At 40.0% G+C, this 14,070-nt stretch overlaps 1 protein-coding gene across 17 annotated transcripts in view; it reads right to left on the bottom strand.

The window, feature by feature from the left end:
- LYPD6 (LY6/PLAUR domain containing 6) overlaps positions 1-14,070 on the bottom strand; it is a 252,582-nt gene that overhangs the window by 191,209 nt on the left and 47,303 nt on the right. For 8 of the 17 annotated variants that reach the window (XM_077153765.1, XM_077153766.1, XM_077153759.1 and 5 more), the window contains 2 exons: positions 6,957-7,002; positions 4,738-4,960 (listed from right to left, as the gene is read on the bottom strand). The gene's annotated coding sequence lies outside the window, so the exon portion shown is untranslated. Of the gene's footprint in view, positions 1-4,737; positions 4,961-6,956; positions 7,003-10,060; positions 10,104-10,205; positions 10,254-11,967; positions 12,088-14,070 lie in introns of those variants that run through there. The other 9 variants (XM_077153763.1, XM_077153764.1, XM_077153755.1 and 6 more) reach the window with 5 other exon arrangements.

Genomic DNA, 14,070 nt, shown 5'->3' with positions numbered 1-14,070 from the left:
TTAATCAATTCTCAGACTTGAAACAGTTTACAGACCCAGAGCCCCTTGAATGAAGGGAGGGCCGAGTATCCTTGGGGAAGGACCCTTTTACAATGCCCCAAATTTACACTGTTAACCTTCCTCCCAGCCTTCCCCAAGGAGACCTCAGCCATTTACCAGGTGACTATGCACTGGGGAAAAGGAATTGATAGGTATTTCGGGGATTATTGGACACTGGCTCAGAAGTGACACTAATTCCAGGAGACCTAAAACATCACTCTGGTCCATCAGTCAGAGTAGAAGCTTACAGAAGTTTTAGCTCAGGTCTGTCTCAGGTCCAGTGGATCCCCAGACCAACTCTATGATCATTTCCCCAGTTCCAGAATGCATGATGGGAATCAACATACTCAGTGACTGGCAGAATCCCCACACTGGTTCTCTGACTCATGCAGTGAGGACTATTATGTAGCAAAGGCCAAGTGGAAGCCACTAGAACTGCCCCTACCTAGCAGAATAATGAATCAGAAGCAATACCATATTCCTGGAGGGATTGCAGAGATTAGTGCCAATGTTAAGGACTTGAAGGATGCAGGGGTGGTGATTTCCACCATATCCCCATTCAACTCTCCTATCTGGCCTGTGCAGAAAACAGAATGATCTTAGAGGATGACAGTGGATTACTGTAAACTTAGCCAGGTGGTGACTCAAATTGCAGCTGCTGTTCCAGATGTGGTATCATTACTTCAGCAAATCTACACATTGCCTAGTACCTGATATGCAGCTATTGATCTGGCAATTTTTTTTTCCCAATAGCTGTCAGTAAGGACCACCAGAAACATTTGTCATTCAGCTGGCAAGGCCAGCAGTATAACTTCACTGTCCTGCCTCAGGAGTATATCAATTCTACAGCCCTTTGTCATAATTTTTGTCTACAGGGACCTTGATCATTTCTCCCTCCCACAAGACATCACACTGGTCCATTATATTAATGATATCATGGTGATTGGACCTAGTGAGCAAAAAGTAGCAACTGCTCTAGGCTTACTGGTAAGGCTTTTGCATTTCAGGGGATAGGAGATACATCCAACAAAAATATAGGGGTCTTCCACCTTAGTGAAATTTCTAGGTGTCCAGTGGTGTGGGGGCATGTTGAGATATCCCTTCCAAGGTGAATGATAAGCTGTTGCATCTGGCCCTTCCTAGAACCAAAAGAAAGGCACAATGCCTAGTTGGCCTCTTTGGATTTTGGAGACAACATATTCCTCCTTCGGGTGTGCTACTCCAGTCCATTTCCTGAGTGATCACTGCTAATTTTAAGTAGGGACTGGAATAAGAGGAGGCTCTACAACATGTCCAGGCTGATGTGTAAGCTGCTCTGCCACTTTGGCCATATGATCCAGCAGAATCAATGGTGATGGAAGTGTCAGAGGCAAATAGGGATGCTGTCTGGAGACTTTGGCAGGCCCCTATAGGACAATCACAATGCAGACTCTTCAAATTTTGGAACAAAGCCTTACCATCCACTGCAGATAACTATTCTCCTTTTGAGAAACAGCTTTTAGCCTGCTACTGGACCTTAGTAGAGACTGATTGCTTAACCATGGGCCACCAAGTTACCATGAGACCTGAGTTGCCTATAATGAGCTTGGTGTTGTCTGACCCACTGAGCCATAAAGTTGGGCATGCACAGCAGCGCTCCATCATAAAATGGAAATGGAAGAAAAAATGGAAATGGTATATTAGAGATAGGGCTTAAGCAGGTCCTGATGGCACAAAAAAGTTCCATGAGGAAGTGGCCCAAATGCCCATGGTCCCCACTCCTGCCACATTACCTTCTCTTTCTCAGACCAGAGCTATGGCCTCTTGGGGAGTTCCTTACAGTCAGTTGACTGAGAAAGACAATACTTAGTCCTGGTTTATAGATAGTTCTGCACAATATGCTGGGACCACCCAGAAGTGGACAGCTAAAGCACTACCACCCCATTCTGGGATGTCCTCAAAGGATACCGATGAGGGGAAATCCTCCCAGTGGGAAGAACTTCAAGCAGTGCACCTGGTTGTTCATTTTGCTTAGAAGGGGAACTGGCCAGAGGTGTGTTTGTATACTGACTTAGGGGCTGTTACTAATGGTTTGGCTGGATGGTCAGGGACTTGGAAGAAGCATGATTAGAAAATTGGTGACAAAAAATGTCTAGGGAAGAGGTTTGTGGATGAACATTTCTGAGTGAGCAAAGAACATGAAGATATTTCTGTTCTATGTGAATGAATGCTCATCAGAGGGTGACTTCAGCAGAGGAATGTTTTAATAATCAAGTGAATATGATGACCTGTCTTGTGGACACAAGTCATCCTCTTTCCTCAGGCACTACTGCCATTGCCCAAAGAGCTCAGGAACAAAGTGGGCATGGTGGTAGGGATGGAGGTTATGCATGGGCTCAACAACATGGACTTCCACTCACCAAGGCTAATCTGGCTACAGCCACTGCTGAATGCCCAATCTGCCAGCAGCAAAAACCCACACTCAGTCCCCAATATGGTACCATTCCTCAAGGTGATCAGCTTGCTACCTGGTGGCAGGTTGATTACATTGAACCACTCCCATCATGAAAGGGGCAACGATTTGTTCTAATGAGAATAGACACACTCTGGACATGGGTTTACATTCTCTGCATGCAATACTTCTGCAAATACTACCATATGAGGACTTACGGAATGCCTTATCCACCATCATGGTATTCCACACAGCATTGCTTCTGACCAAGGAAACCACTTCACAGCAAAAGTACAGAAATGGGCACATGCTCATGGAATTCTCTGATCTTATCATGTTTCCCATCGTCCAGAGGCAGCTGGGTTGACAGAATGGTGGAGTGGCCTTTTGAAGATCCAATTACGATGCCAACTAGGTGGCAATACCTTGCAGGGCTGGGACAATGTTCTCCAGGAGGCTATGTATTCTCTGAATTAGCATCTAATATATGGTGCTATGGTTTCTCCCATAGCCAGTATTCATGGGTCCAGGAGTCAAGGGGTAGAAATGGGAGTGGCACCACTCACTATCACCCCTAGTGATGTACTAGGAACATTTTTGTTTCTGTCCCTGAAACCTTAAGCTCTTCTGGTCTACAGTTCTTAGTTCCAAAAAGAGGAGTGCTTCTTCCAGGAGACAGAGTCCGTTGAACCAGAAATTAAGACTGCCACCTAGCCACTTTGGGCTTCTCATGCCACTGAATCAAAAGGCATAAAAGGGGATTACTGTTCTATCTGGGGTGATTGATCCTGACTATTAAGGGGAAACAGGACTACAAATACATAATGGAGGTAAAAAAGTTTTCCTGGAATACAGGAGATCCCCTACGGCATCTCTTAGTACTACCATGCCTTGTGATTAAAGTCAATGGAAAACTGCAACAACCCAATCCATGCAGGACTACCACTGGCCTAGAAACTTCAGGAATGAAGTCTGGGTCACCCCACCCAGCAAAGAACCATGGCCACCTGAAGTGGTTGCCTCATGAAGATAAAAGAGAACATGGAATTGGTAGTAGAAGAAGGTAGTGATAAAATGAACTACGACCACGTGACCAGTTACAGAAAAAAGGATTGTGATTGTATGAATATCTCTTCCTGGTTTTAAGTATGCTTGCATTTGCAAATAAGCAAATATCTTGTTTTCCTCTTATCATATGACATAAGTTGTATTGTTATGTGATAGCATTTAGGTCATAGGATATAAAGTTTAAGAGTGAATGTTACCAAGGACTTGCACCCTATTCTGGAGAGATGTAGTGCATTTCCGGTTGTACTCAGGACAACTGACTTAGGCAAAACATATGTCTGTTATTGTGTTCTATTTGGAAATTAGGCATGTTTCAAGATGATGTGTATAGCTGTCAGTTGTCAGCCTAACTGTGATGATTAGGTTCTCTTGTCATCTTGGCTAAAAGATATGCCCAGTTGTCTGGTCAATCAAGCACTGGCCTGACCGTTACTGCACGGGTATTTTGTGCCTGATTGATAAACCAGAAGGCTGGTATATTGAATCATCAGTCAGTTGACTGCATCAGTGGCAGATTACATCTGTGCTCAACTAAGCGGTGTCTCCCACAACAAAATAATCTAATCAGTTGAAGCCTTTTAAGAAAGAAGAGAGATTCTGAGCCTCCCTATGGAGTTCATTCAGATTCTTCACTGGATCCACCAGCTTCACAGCCTGCCCTACAGATTTTGGATTCTTCCACTCCCGAGGTTGCATAAGACACCTTCAAAATCTCATATTTGCAGATCTCTCCTGTTCTGTTTCTATGGAGAACCTGACTAACATAGTGTGTCTAATAGTCTGATCTTCATATCATATAAAAAGATACCGGGGGGGATGCCTGGGGATTTGGTAATTCTTTTCGCAAATGCATCCTTTTTTTCCCTTTGTTCACTGTGCTCTCTGTGTTATCCTTTAGTCTGAAGCTAATGGACACTGCCTCCACTTCATCTGCTCTCAGCAGCTGTGGTCATCATCTAAATGAATATATGAATTGAATTAATGTGCAGTGACTGTCTAAAGTATCCTAAACTATATTTAAAATGAGGAGTGATGGCCCAGAGGAGTAAGTGTGTATTTTCTTTGAAGCTCAAGATCTGTGTAAGGAATAGATTAATACTATCTAGTCCATAGTTCACCTCCCAGATGTAAACTAGTAAAATGAATATTTCATAACAGTACTTTAGTTCAGGTTGGGTTTGTTTGTTTTTGTAACTTACTTGTTTGGGTGTGGGTGAAATTCTGGGAAATCACAAAACTTCAATCAAAATGAGAAAACCACTATATAAAGCTCTGATTCTACCACGAAATGATTCCATTTCTTCCTTCTGTCTTCATGTTCAATTCCTTCTTAGCTGTCCATTCCAGATGGAAGAATCCAGAAGGTTGAGACCACTTCTGTAGTAGTAGTTAGGGGGCTGACAGGAAACAGAAGGCCTGTTCCTATGGGATGAGAGAAAGAGAGAGAGAGTAATAAGAGAACTCTTTATGGAGGTGTGGGTGTGAAAGGGCACCGACAGGCCATGTTGAGACTCCCAAGGATAGCACCAAGGCAAGTTATTGCCACCCAGAGGTGTGAAGAGGGTGGAGAAGGGTATGTATGCAATACTGAATCCTCAGAGAACTGGAACTATGGAAAGGGGTCCACCAGGCAGGAATTATTGCCCTGATGGATGTAGCCACTAGCAGAAGTTCAGTGCCTAAGCACAGGGAGCAAGCAGAAATCCTCTGGCCTCTCCCTCCTCTTGCCCTTTGATCTCCTGCATTGCTTCAAACTGGCCAAATCCAACCAGAGGGTGATGAAGTCTGTAAGATCTCTTCTGGAGAAGTAATGATAGAGGACGGTAGAGAATGAGTTTGGGGAAGGGGAAAAGGAGAATGACAAGCATCTAGACCAAGACAACAACCTCTATTGAGCTGTCTTTTCTTGCTCTGAGATGGTTTCCCAGAATGTGTTCCAGATGGACGCTGTGTATGTATGGGAGAGTGGGGTTCTGTGCAAGAATTTATTTGGGGAACACTGCAATAAACAATTTGAACAGGTTCTTTACTCCAGGAATTCTCAAAGCTACTATAGGCTAATTTTTCTCTCAGCAGATAATCGTTGAGAACTATGATGTGCTAGGCATTTGGCCAGGTGCTGGGGGCGAAATGGTGCATAGACAGACACCCACACTTGGAGTACATAGAGACGAATGGAGCAGACAATAAACAAGCAAACAAAAAACTAATTCATTACAAAGTGTTTATGAAGAAGCCCCCAAAGGGGATAAAACATTCAGTTTGTCCCAAATGTAAGTTATTTAGTTCGGGAAGCTTTGTTTCTGAAAAGTTTTTAGGGACTAACTTCCTTTGAGCAAAGGCTACTCTAAGCTATTTCCTGAGTACTGGTTATATATTTGGTCCCAAATCTACATAATTAAACACTTAATACCTACTTTTAATGATAGCTTTTCACCCAGCTGGCCCTTGACAGTTAATGTGAGAGCAAATCTGATATCTATGGAAAATGAGCACCGGGAAGGTATCATGAAAAAGGGGAAGCAATATGTCAGCTGTCAAAACCATTTAAATCAAGTTGGCATTTTTCTTGCAATGTAAACTTTTTCTTGGAATCTACCCTGCAAGGTAAGATGGTATAGTTACTGAAATGGCCACTGGGGTGGATGCATATGAGGGAGATAAACCCACATATTTGCCAGATTTAAAGCAAAGCCCAAATGGTTGGACAAAACTGATACAAACAGAAGAAAGTAACTTTCAGGGGGAATTTATTCACAATACATTTATCTAACTTTCTGTTAGAGGGAAAATGTTTTACAGGAAAATGTATGGCCAGTTGTTTTAGCTGTTGTTTGGTGTCCTGCCCTGTTTCCCTTTATTGAGGGGTGTACCCCTCTCCCAGCAGCTGTGAGTGTTGGTTGCTAATGGCTCACAGCTGCCCCTTTTTCTGGAAAATTGGACTCATCCAATGTTATGCCTCTCTCCCAAGAGAGAGGTGGTGGTCCATGTACCAGAGATTTCTCCATGGGAGGCCAAGGTTCCATTTTACCTGGTGCCTCATCCTTGCAGCCTCTTTCCCCTTTGTACCCTCTCTCATAAGTTTTTCCTAAAGAATCCTTCCATAGTTGTGGACTCCTTGACTTCATCAAGCTTCACAGGAAACTGAGACTCAAAAGGTTTAAGGGATTTGGTGGAAATCACACAGTAATTTAATGACAGAGCAGGAAAGAGATACTTAGCCCCTTCAATCCTCAATCCATTGGTCTTTCCACTGTGCCTTGTTTAGATATAGCTGAATTAGCTAACTTAATAGTTTTAAATTTTAATTATTTTTCCAAAAAAAGAATATATGTTTAGAAAAACTTAATGGAATAAGCATTAATTCTTTTCATCATCCACATCTCTGAGAAGCTGAACTACTTAGACCAACACTCACCATTATCCTCCTGGTGAGCAATGATCCAAAGTATGGGCTTTAATATCTAGGAAGGAAATAAAAAGTGTAAGCTTCCAAGACCAGCACCCCAGAGAACATTTTAAAGTGACAGCAAAGGTTACAAGCTTTAAAGCACTTTTGCCACTTGATATTAAATGTTGTTAGAATAATAGTTGCATTAAACATTATGGCTTATAATATATGTAATGGTTAGGTTCTGGTGTCAACTTGACCAAGTGATGAGGCCTAGTTGTCTGGTCAGGCAAGCACTGGCCTAACCACAGCTGCAAGGATATTTATTGGCTGATTGATAAACCCGGAAGAGTGGTGTAGTAAATCATCAGTCAGTTGATTGCATCTGTGGCTGATTACATCTGTGATCAACTAAGGTGTGTCTCCCACAATAAGATAATACAATCAGCTGGGGACTTTTAAGGAAGAAGAGACACTTTTTCATGGCTTCTTCAGCCAGTGAGCCTCTCCCATAGAGTTTGTCCAGACCCTTCATCAGAGCCGCCCGCTTCACTGCCTGCCCTGCAGATTTTGGACTCTTCCATTTCCACAGTTGCATGAGACACCTTTATCAATCTCATATTTATAGATATCTCCTGTTGGTTCTGTTTCTGTAGAGAACCCTGACTAATTCAAAATACTTGCAGAAATATTTCATCTATCTGCACAGCAACCCTAAGACCTGAGTAAAATATTGGTATCCTTCTTTTAAAAATGAAGAACCTCAAGTTCAATGATAAGTTAGTGTTCAAGGTCAAATAGTTATGAAGTTGCATGATGAGGTATTGATAATAATAATAATTATTATTACTATCAGGAAAGATGGAATCTTTATACTGTATTGACTATTTTATCTGCTTTAGTAAGTTTTACATTTCTTAAATTATTAGTGTTTATAACATCAGTTTATGGTTTGGTCACCATAAAACTCTGTAATATTATTTGTATTCCAGAACACAAAATCTTCTAGAATTTCTTTAAAGTAACAAAATAGGCTGTATAATTAAAGATTTACCCTATTTCTATGAAATTGATATATCAAGACTTTATTTCTCTTCCCTTTTTATAAATTTGACTTGTGGTTCTGTAAAAATTAATGTCCATTGATTTCTTAGAAAACTGTGCCTTCACTACACAGAGGATTTGGTTTTTAGAGGAACCAAAGGTACATCATTATTGATTATGCATTGCTTTTCCTTAAGAGCTGTTGAGAATGTGAATATACTTCTAAATGAATACTCAGATGTAACATTTTATTTAATTCATTTCCCAAATTCAGCCTGTCTTCTAGCCAACTACAACATAGTTTACTTTAGAAATATCAATATATACTTTTCAGCCAAAAAAAAAGTCAACCAAGAAAATATTGCCCTCAGGGTTAGCTTTTATACATGGAGCAAATATATAGTTTCAGCTTAGTGGGAGAGAATGAAAACCATCTCTTTTCTGTGGCTTAAAAGAACATAGCTTCATTTGCAGTATCTCCTTGAGTTTGTGCAGTTAAAGTTACAATGGGAATATTGATGAGGCAGAGAGGGAACACAGAGCTATTGAGGGGCTCAGGCATATCTTGGATATTATCATTCCAAAAGTCTTAGACATGTATTTTAACTCTGGGCAAGCATAAAAGAGCCAAGCAAATTTCATGTAATTGCCATGCTCTGAGGGTTCCAGAGGGGAATTCCTGATCACAATTATTTACTTAAACACAAATGAGAAACTCAAGTAACCTCAGGGTCACAACGAAATAGTTCTGGACTGGGTTACAATTTCAAAATTAATAGGAACGAGCAGGCTGTAAGGCTGTTGGATGCATTCAGCAGTCTCACCATAATTAAAGACCCATATGCAGCCAGATGACATTATCCACCACTCTGGGAGGGGAAAGGGTTTACTCATTCCAGCAAATCTCAAAACATCAGGTGGTTACAAGTTCTTGTCACATGGTTTCATGCCTTTAAGAAAGCCAGCCTCCTTCAGTGTTGTTGATGAGCTGATTGTCATGGGCGGTTGTTTTAATTACTTTTTAATCCTCAATAATCATGTTATCAAAGGATTTAAATGCCATCCCATGCCTGGTATGGGGCTTCAGGCACCACACATAGACGGTATCCATGTACAATTTGCTCTAATGAGCACGGAGAGCTTAACTCTGCAAGCTTCAAACAAGCATAATTTGCAGGTCGATCAAGTCACTCAGAGCCAGAGATCTGTTAGATTCTCTGAAGGCACAAATCTCTTAGGAAAGTTATTATGATAACAAGATGAAGTAAGTTTTGGAGTGGAACAAGAAGTACACACAGTATATGTGAAGCCGGCAAAACTTTACTACCAGGTTCTGTCTGTTGAATTCATTCAAGCAATGATTTACGCCGGTGGAGGAGTGAGGTGACTGCAATCATTTGGCTATTTCACTGCGGCTGGGTTTGGGTCATTCTGTTGGCAGGGTCTTTCTCCAGAGATGAGTCTTCACACTTAGACATCCCTGCTCTGTGGCCTCCATAAAACTCTACCTTGGCAACTAGCCCTTACATATGGAGACACTGGGGAGCTTATTTTCATGAATGTGTAAAAATAAGCAGAGACCTGAGCTGATATAGCAATAATGGAGAGAAAATTTTTTTAAGTATTTCTTTTCAAGATGTCTGATGAAATTATCTGGCAGGATTTTTTTGCATCATCTGCATAACTGCTTCTGACTCCATCTATCTGATCTGCGTGGTGACAGACCAGGTACAAGGGCCCCTCCTCAGAGTCCAGAGGGATCTCATTAGAACCCAAGGCTGATATAGCAGCAGCTAACTTAACCATGACCAAGGCCACCTTCCCTCAGCTCTTCTGGCTTGAAGGAAGCTGAAGCAGCACCTTAGAGAGCCATACTAACAAAAGACTTCACGTTCACAGCACTTTCCCACATGACACCCCAGAAGGTGATGATGAGGAAATAACTTGCCCTGAGGAAATAACTTGCCCAAAGTCAGAGAACTAATAAAGCAAAATAAAGCCACCCTCATCCATGCGTAATCTTATTTACTGTCCCAGTTGTAGTAGAACATCCCTGTCAGTACAATTGTTTGGGATTCACCACTTACAAAGGTGCTCACAGTTCTTCAGTTAAGCATTCTCAGCAAACACCTGAAAATAATGACCAATGTTGGTGAATTTCTCTATGACTTGCCCAAAGCCTTCTTTTGCCATTTTTATTTATGCAATGCCAAACTGATTACAAATACTTACAGACTCTTGAATACACTGTGTGGAAGATTTGAATTTTAAATATTTCTCATTCCCAAGCATTAAATTTATCTTGTCAGTATCACTCAAATGGTCTAAGAGAAAAGGGTAAGGTCCAAATACCCGTATGTTTGGCAAACTACAGAAAAATCAAAATAATATAAAATGTTTTATTTACTTGCTGTCTATAAGACATTGCATTTATTATTATTTTTTAACTAAAAGTAATATTTGTCTAAGTGGATTGTTAAACATGCAATACTAACATACTTGTACTGAGGGGAAGAGTGATTAACGTGCTGCTCGGTTTGCCATATGGCAGGAGGCAGTGCACGCCATACATTCCCCTATGTTGTCACCTTAAACCTGGGGTCAGTAACCATATTCCCTAGACAGAAGGCTCAGAGACCTCTAACTTCTTGTAAAATCTTCTATCAGGCTTCCGTGGCTCATTAAATGAAAACTTCAAAGGATGTACAAATTAAGCTGCATGCGGAGAGAGGCATTTAAAGGAAAGAGTTTGAAAATCTACCCTAATATTATCCTACCATTCTTTTTTTTTTTTTTTTTTTTTTTTTTTTTTTTTTTTTTTAAAGGAAAGACAGAGAGAAGGAAGGAAGGATAGAAGGAAGGAAGGAAGGAAGAAAGGGAAACATTTTTAAACATTTTCTTGTTTTATTGTATTCTGTTTCTCCGTTTTTGTTACATGGGCTGGGGCCGGGAATCGAACCGAGGTCCTCCGGCATAGCAGGCAAGCACTTTGCCCGCTGAGCCACCGCGGCCCGCCCTATCCTACCATTCTTGTTCTAAAGAAATCCATCATATTCTTTTATAGTTTTTTAAAAAGGAAATTACTCATTGCAGAAAAATGAAGTTAGATCATTTGAATTTGTGTCCATGTTTTCAATGACGGATAGGTAGAATCTTCAAATGAATGTCCTTTTGTTTCTGGAATTTCATCTGTTCTAATGTTATGCTTTATTTTCAATTATTCCAAGGCCTGAGAGCATTAATTATCCCAGCAGTGAGTCAAACTAAAACACTGCTTACAGACATTTAAACTTGACCCTAAGTAGTAGTTGCCCTTCAACATGATTCATTTTATTTTTTCCCTCCAGAGGTCTAATCTTTCAGCCCTTCCCCAGACAACCCATAATTCTGCTCCTCTACCTCTCTAAAATTACCCAAGTGCTGTCTGCCTGTAAGGGAGATTTACTGCTCTAATGGCACAAGAACTGAAAGTCAGCTGAAAACTTTAGGTCTGTCTGCCCAGGGACAGGGAATGCTTAAATAATTTCAGCAGTCCTCCCAAATAATGTTTGGTTTCAGTAACCTGATGACAGGCAAACTATTACCCCATAAGCAAGGAAGTATGTTTTTCTACTGGGAAGAATTCATTGGCTGAGCTTCTGTGGATAATGGAGTAGCTAACAGTGGGGTAGAGTAAACACAACTGGCTATTTACCACTACATCGAAACCATTAAAAATGGTTTGCACTCCAACTCCAGGAGTTGGGGTGCTTGTCTCTGTTAGCCTGTAAGTGCACACAACTTTCATTCTCATTCCACATCTTTCACTTGCTTTCCTCTGGGGCATCATGAAATCTCTTCAGACCTGCTTTCCTAATTTACCTTGAAAGATTCCTGACATGGTTTCAGCTAAGCCAGTTTGAGGGTTTGCTCTCAAAATTTTTGTCTAAATTTTTTGACGTAAAATTTGTCCACTAGAAATTGACTCTGAATGCTAAAGTCAATTCTCTTTTACCTGTGGGGGGGTTTACCTGCTGGAGAGTCAGCCTGTCAAATATCAGAAGGAGGCTAAATGTTCAATTAACTCCACAGTCTTGTCCAGATTTTTTCCTCCTACCAATTGAATGTTTAAATTCTAAAAAAAAAAAAAACTTCATCACAGATATGACACTGGTAGGCCTACAGGTATTTTTCTAGATAGTTGTCCTCTTATCTAACTCCAATCTCAAGTAGACAAAAAGTGAAAGAAAGAAAAAAACACACCACTAGCATGGACCAAGGATCTGAAGTATCGAAGAGTTGAGTTCCTGTTTTGTAGTTGGCATCATTAAAAGCACTATTCAAATAATGAAGAACAGGAATTTCTTCTAATTTATACCATCTCCTTTCAGGTTTCAGTTTTCTGGAATTAGGATCATTCAAAAAGTGTCAAATAAGCAGCCCAAACACATACTGATGCATATTAAAGACCCATAATCTCTGGTGTCAAGGAACAAACAATTGTACCATTTTCCATAAAAGTGTTATTAAAAGGTCATTCTCAAAAGAACAAAAATAAATAAGCAAATAAAGTCATTCTCTTCCATTCCTTGGCCCTCATTTGCTATTTCTCAAAAAGGTGATATTGGCTTCCCCTCCTTGGTCTCCATGAAGAAAGGATTCTCATTTAAAGCTTAAAATGTCTGCAAAGAATTGTTTCCTCGTGACTGTCAGGGATGAGCCTGACCCTGGCATTGTAGGATCAATAATACTTGCCTGACCAAAAGGGGCAAAAGAAATGTAATAAAATAAGGTATCAGTGGCTAAGAGATTTCAAATAGAGTCAGGAGGCTATTCTGGAGGTTACTCCTATGCAAGCTTCAGTTAGATATTGCTAATTGCCATGGTGTGCCACGTCCCAAGTAACAAAATTCCTGAAAACCCTAAAGAATACCTAGGGCTCTATCTGAAACTCTATAAAAGTTTCACTTACTAAGTTTCTTTTTGAGAAAGCTAAAACCTCCAGATGGTTCCTAGGCCAGAAAAGCTCTGACACCCAGAGGCACCAGTCTCTCCAAGAACATCAACTAGTTGCATCCCCCTACCCCATAATGTTAACACCTCTTTTCAACATGAAGAAGTTAGAACAGTCCTTGCCCAAATATCCCTGAAGATTGAGAGAAGGATCAAATGAGAGGGAGGAGCTGTAACAGAGAAGATAGGATTTAACAAATGATTGTCACTACTGAATCACTATATTGATATTTTTTTAGAGTCTGTGATGTATTAGAACAGCTAGAAGGAAATACCTGAAATTGTAGAACTGTAACTCATACCATACTTTGAAATTTGCTCTATAACCATTTGTTAAATTCTACTTTGAAATTTATAACTTTTCTGAATATATTTCTGACAATAAAAAAGTAAAAACAAAAATAAAAGAATTGTTCCCTCTTAAATGTCCTTACATCTTCACTATTACCCTTATATATAGCTGCTTCTTCAGTTTATTACAAATTCCCCATTGCTATTTGGTGTCAATCGTTCCTTCCTTTCTCTCAATTTGAATTCATGAACAAATGAAAAGAAAAATCCATTTGGCTTATATTTGTCCTTGTTCCAAGGAACAATTCTTCAGTTTTAACAACTAAATTTTTTTCTGTATATCATTGTGCTGGTATGTATACATATAGACTGAAACAGAAGAAAAGTTACTGGTTTTCTAAATACTAGGCCATAACCTCACTAATTGCTATTCTTGTTTAGAGCTATTTATGTAGGTTTGAAGGTCATAATTTAGCCTGGTTTCCTTAAACAAGTTTCTGCCTAATTTTTCTTTCTTTATTCAAACTCATTTTGTCCCTTTTTCATTCTTCAGTCTGATTATTAATCACCTGTCCTTGTTTTTCACCAAACTTAGATTAGATTTCTTAATAACAATTTCCCAAATATTAAATCTGCATTTCCTATGCAGGAAAAGTCACAGTCATTCACATTGTGCCAAGGATTTGCCATCAATCCACAGTAACATCTGCCTTCCAAAACTTAAGTCAGATATATTATTTTTGTTGATTTTTATATTTTAGTTTTTGGCTTCCTCAGAAGTTCCAGATTTATTGCACCATTACTATGATTTGGT

The sequence above is a fragment of the Tamandua tetradactyla genome, chromosome 3 (genome assembly GCF_023851605.1).
Source record: "Tamandua tetradactyla isolate mTamTet1 chromosome 3, mTamTet1.pri, whole genome shotgun sequence".
NCBI classification, from domain to species: Eukaryota; Metazoa; Chordata; class Mammalia; order Pilosa; family Myrmecophagidae; genus Tamandua; species Tamandua tetradactyla.
Note: the sequence above shows the minus strand (reverse complement) of the source record. Positions and strands in the feature narration are given on the sequence as shown.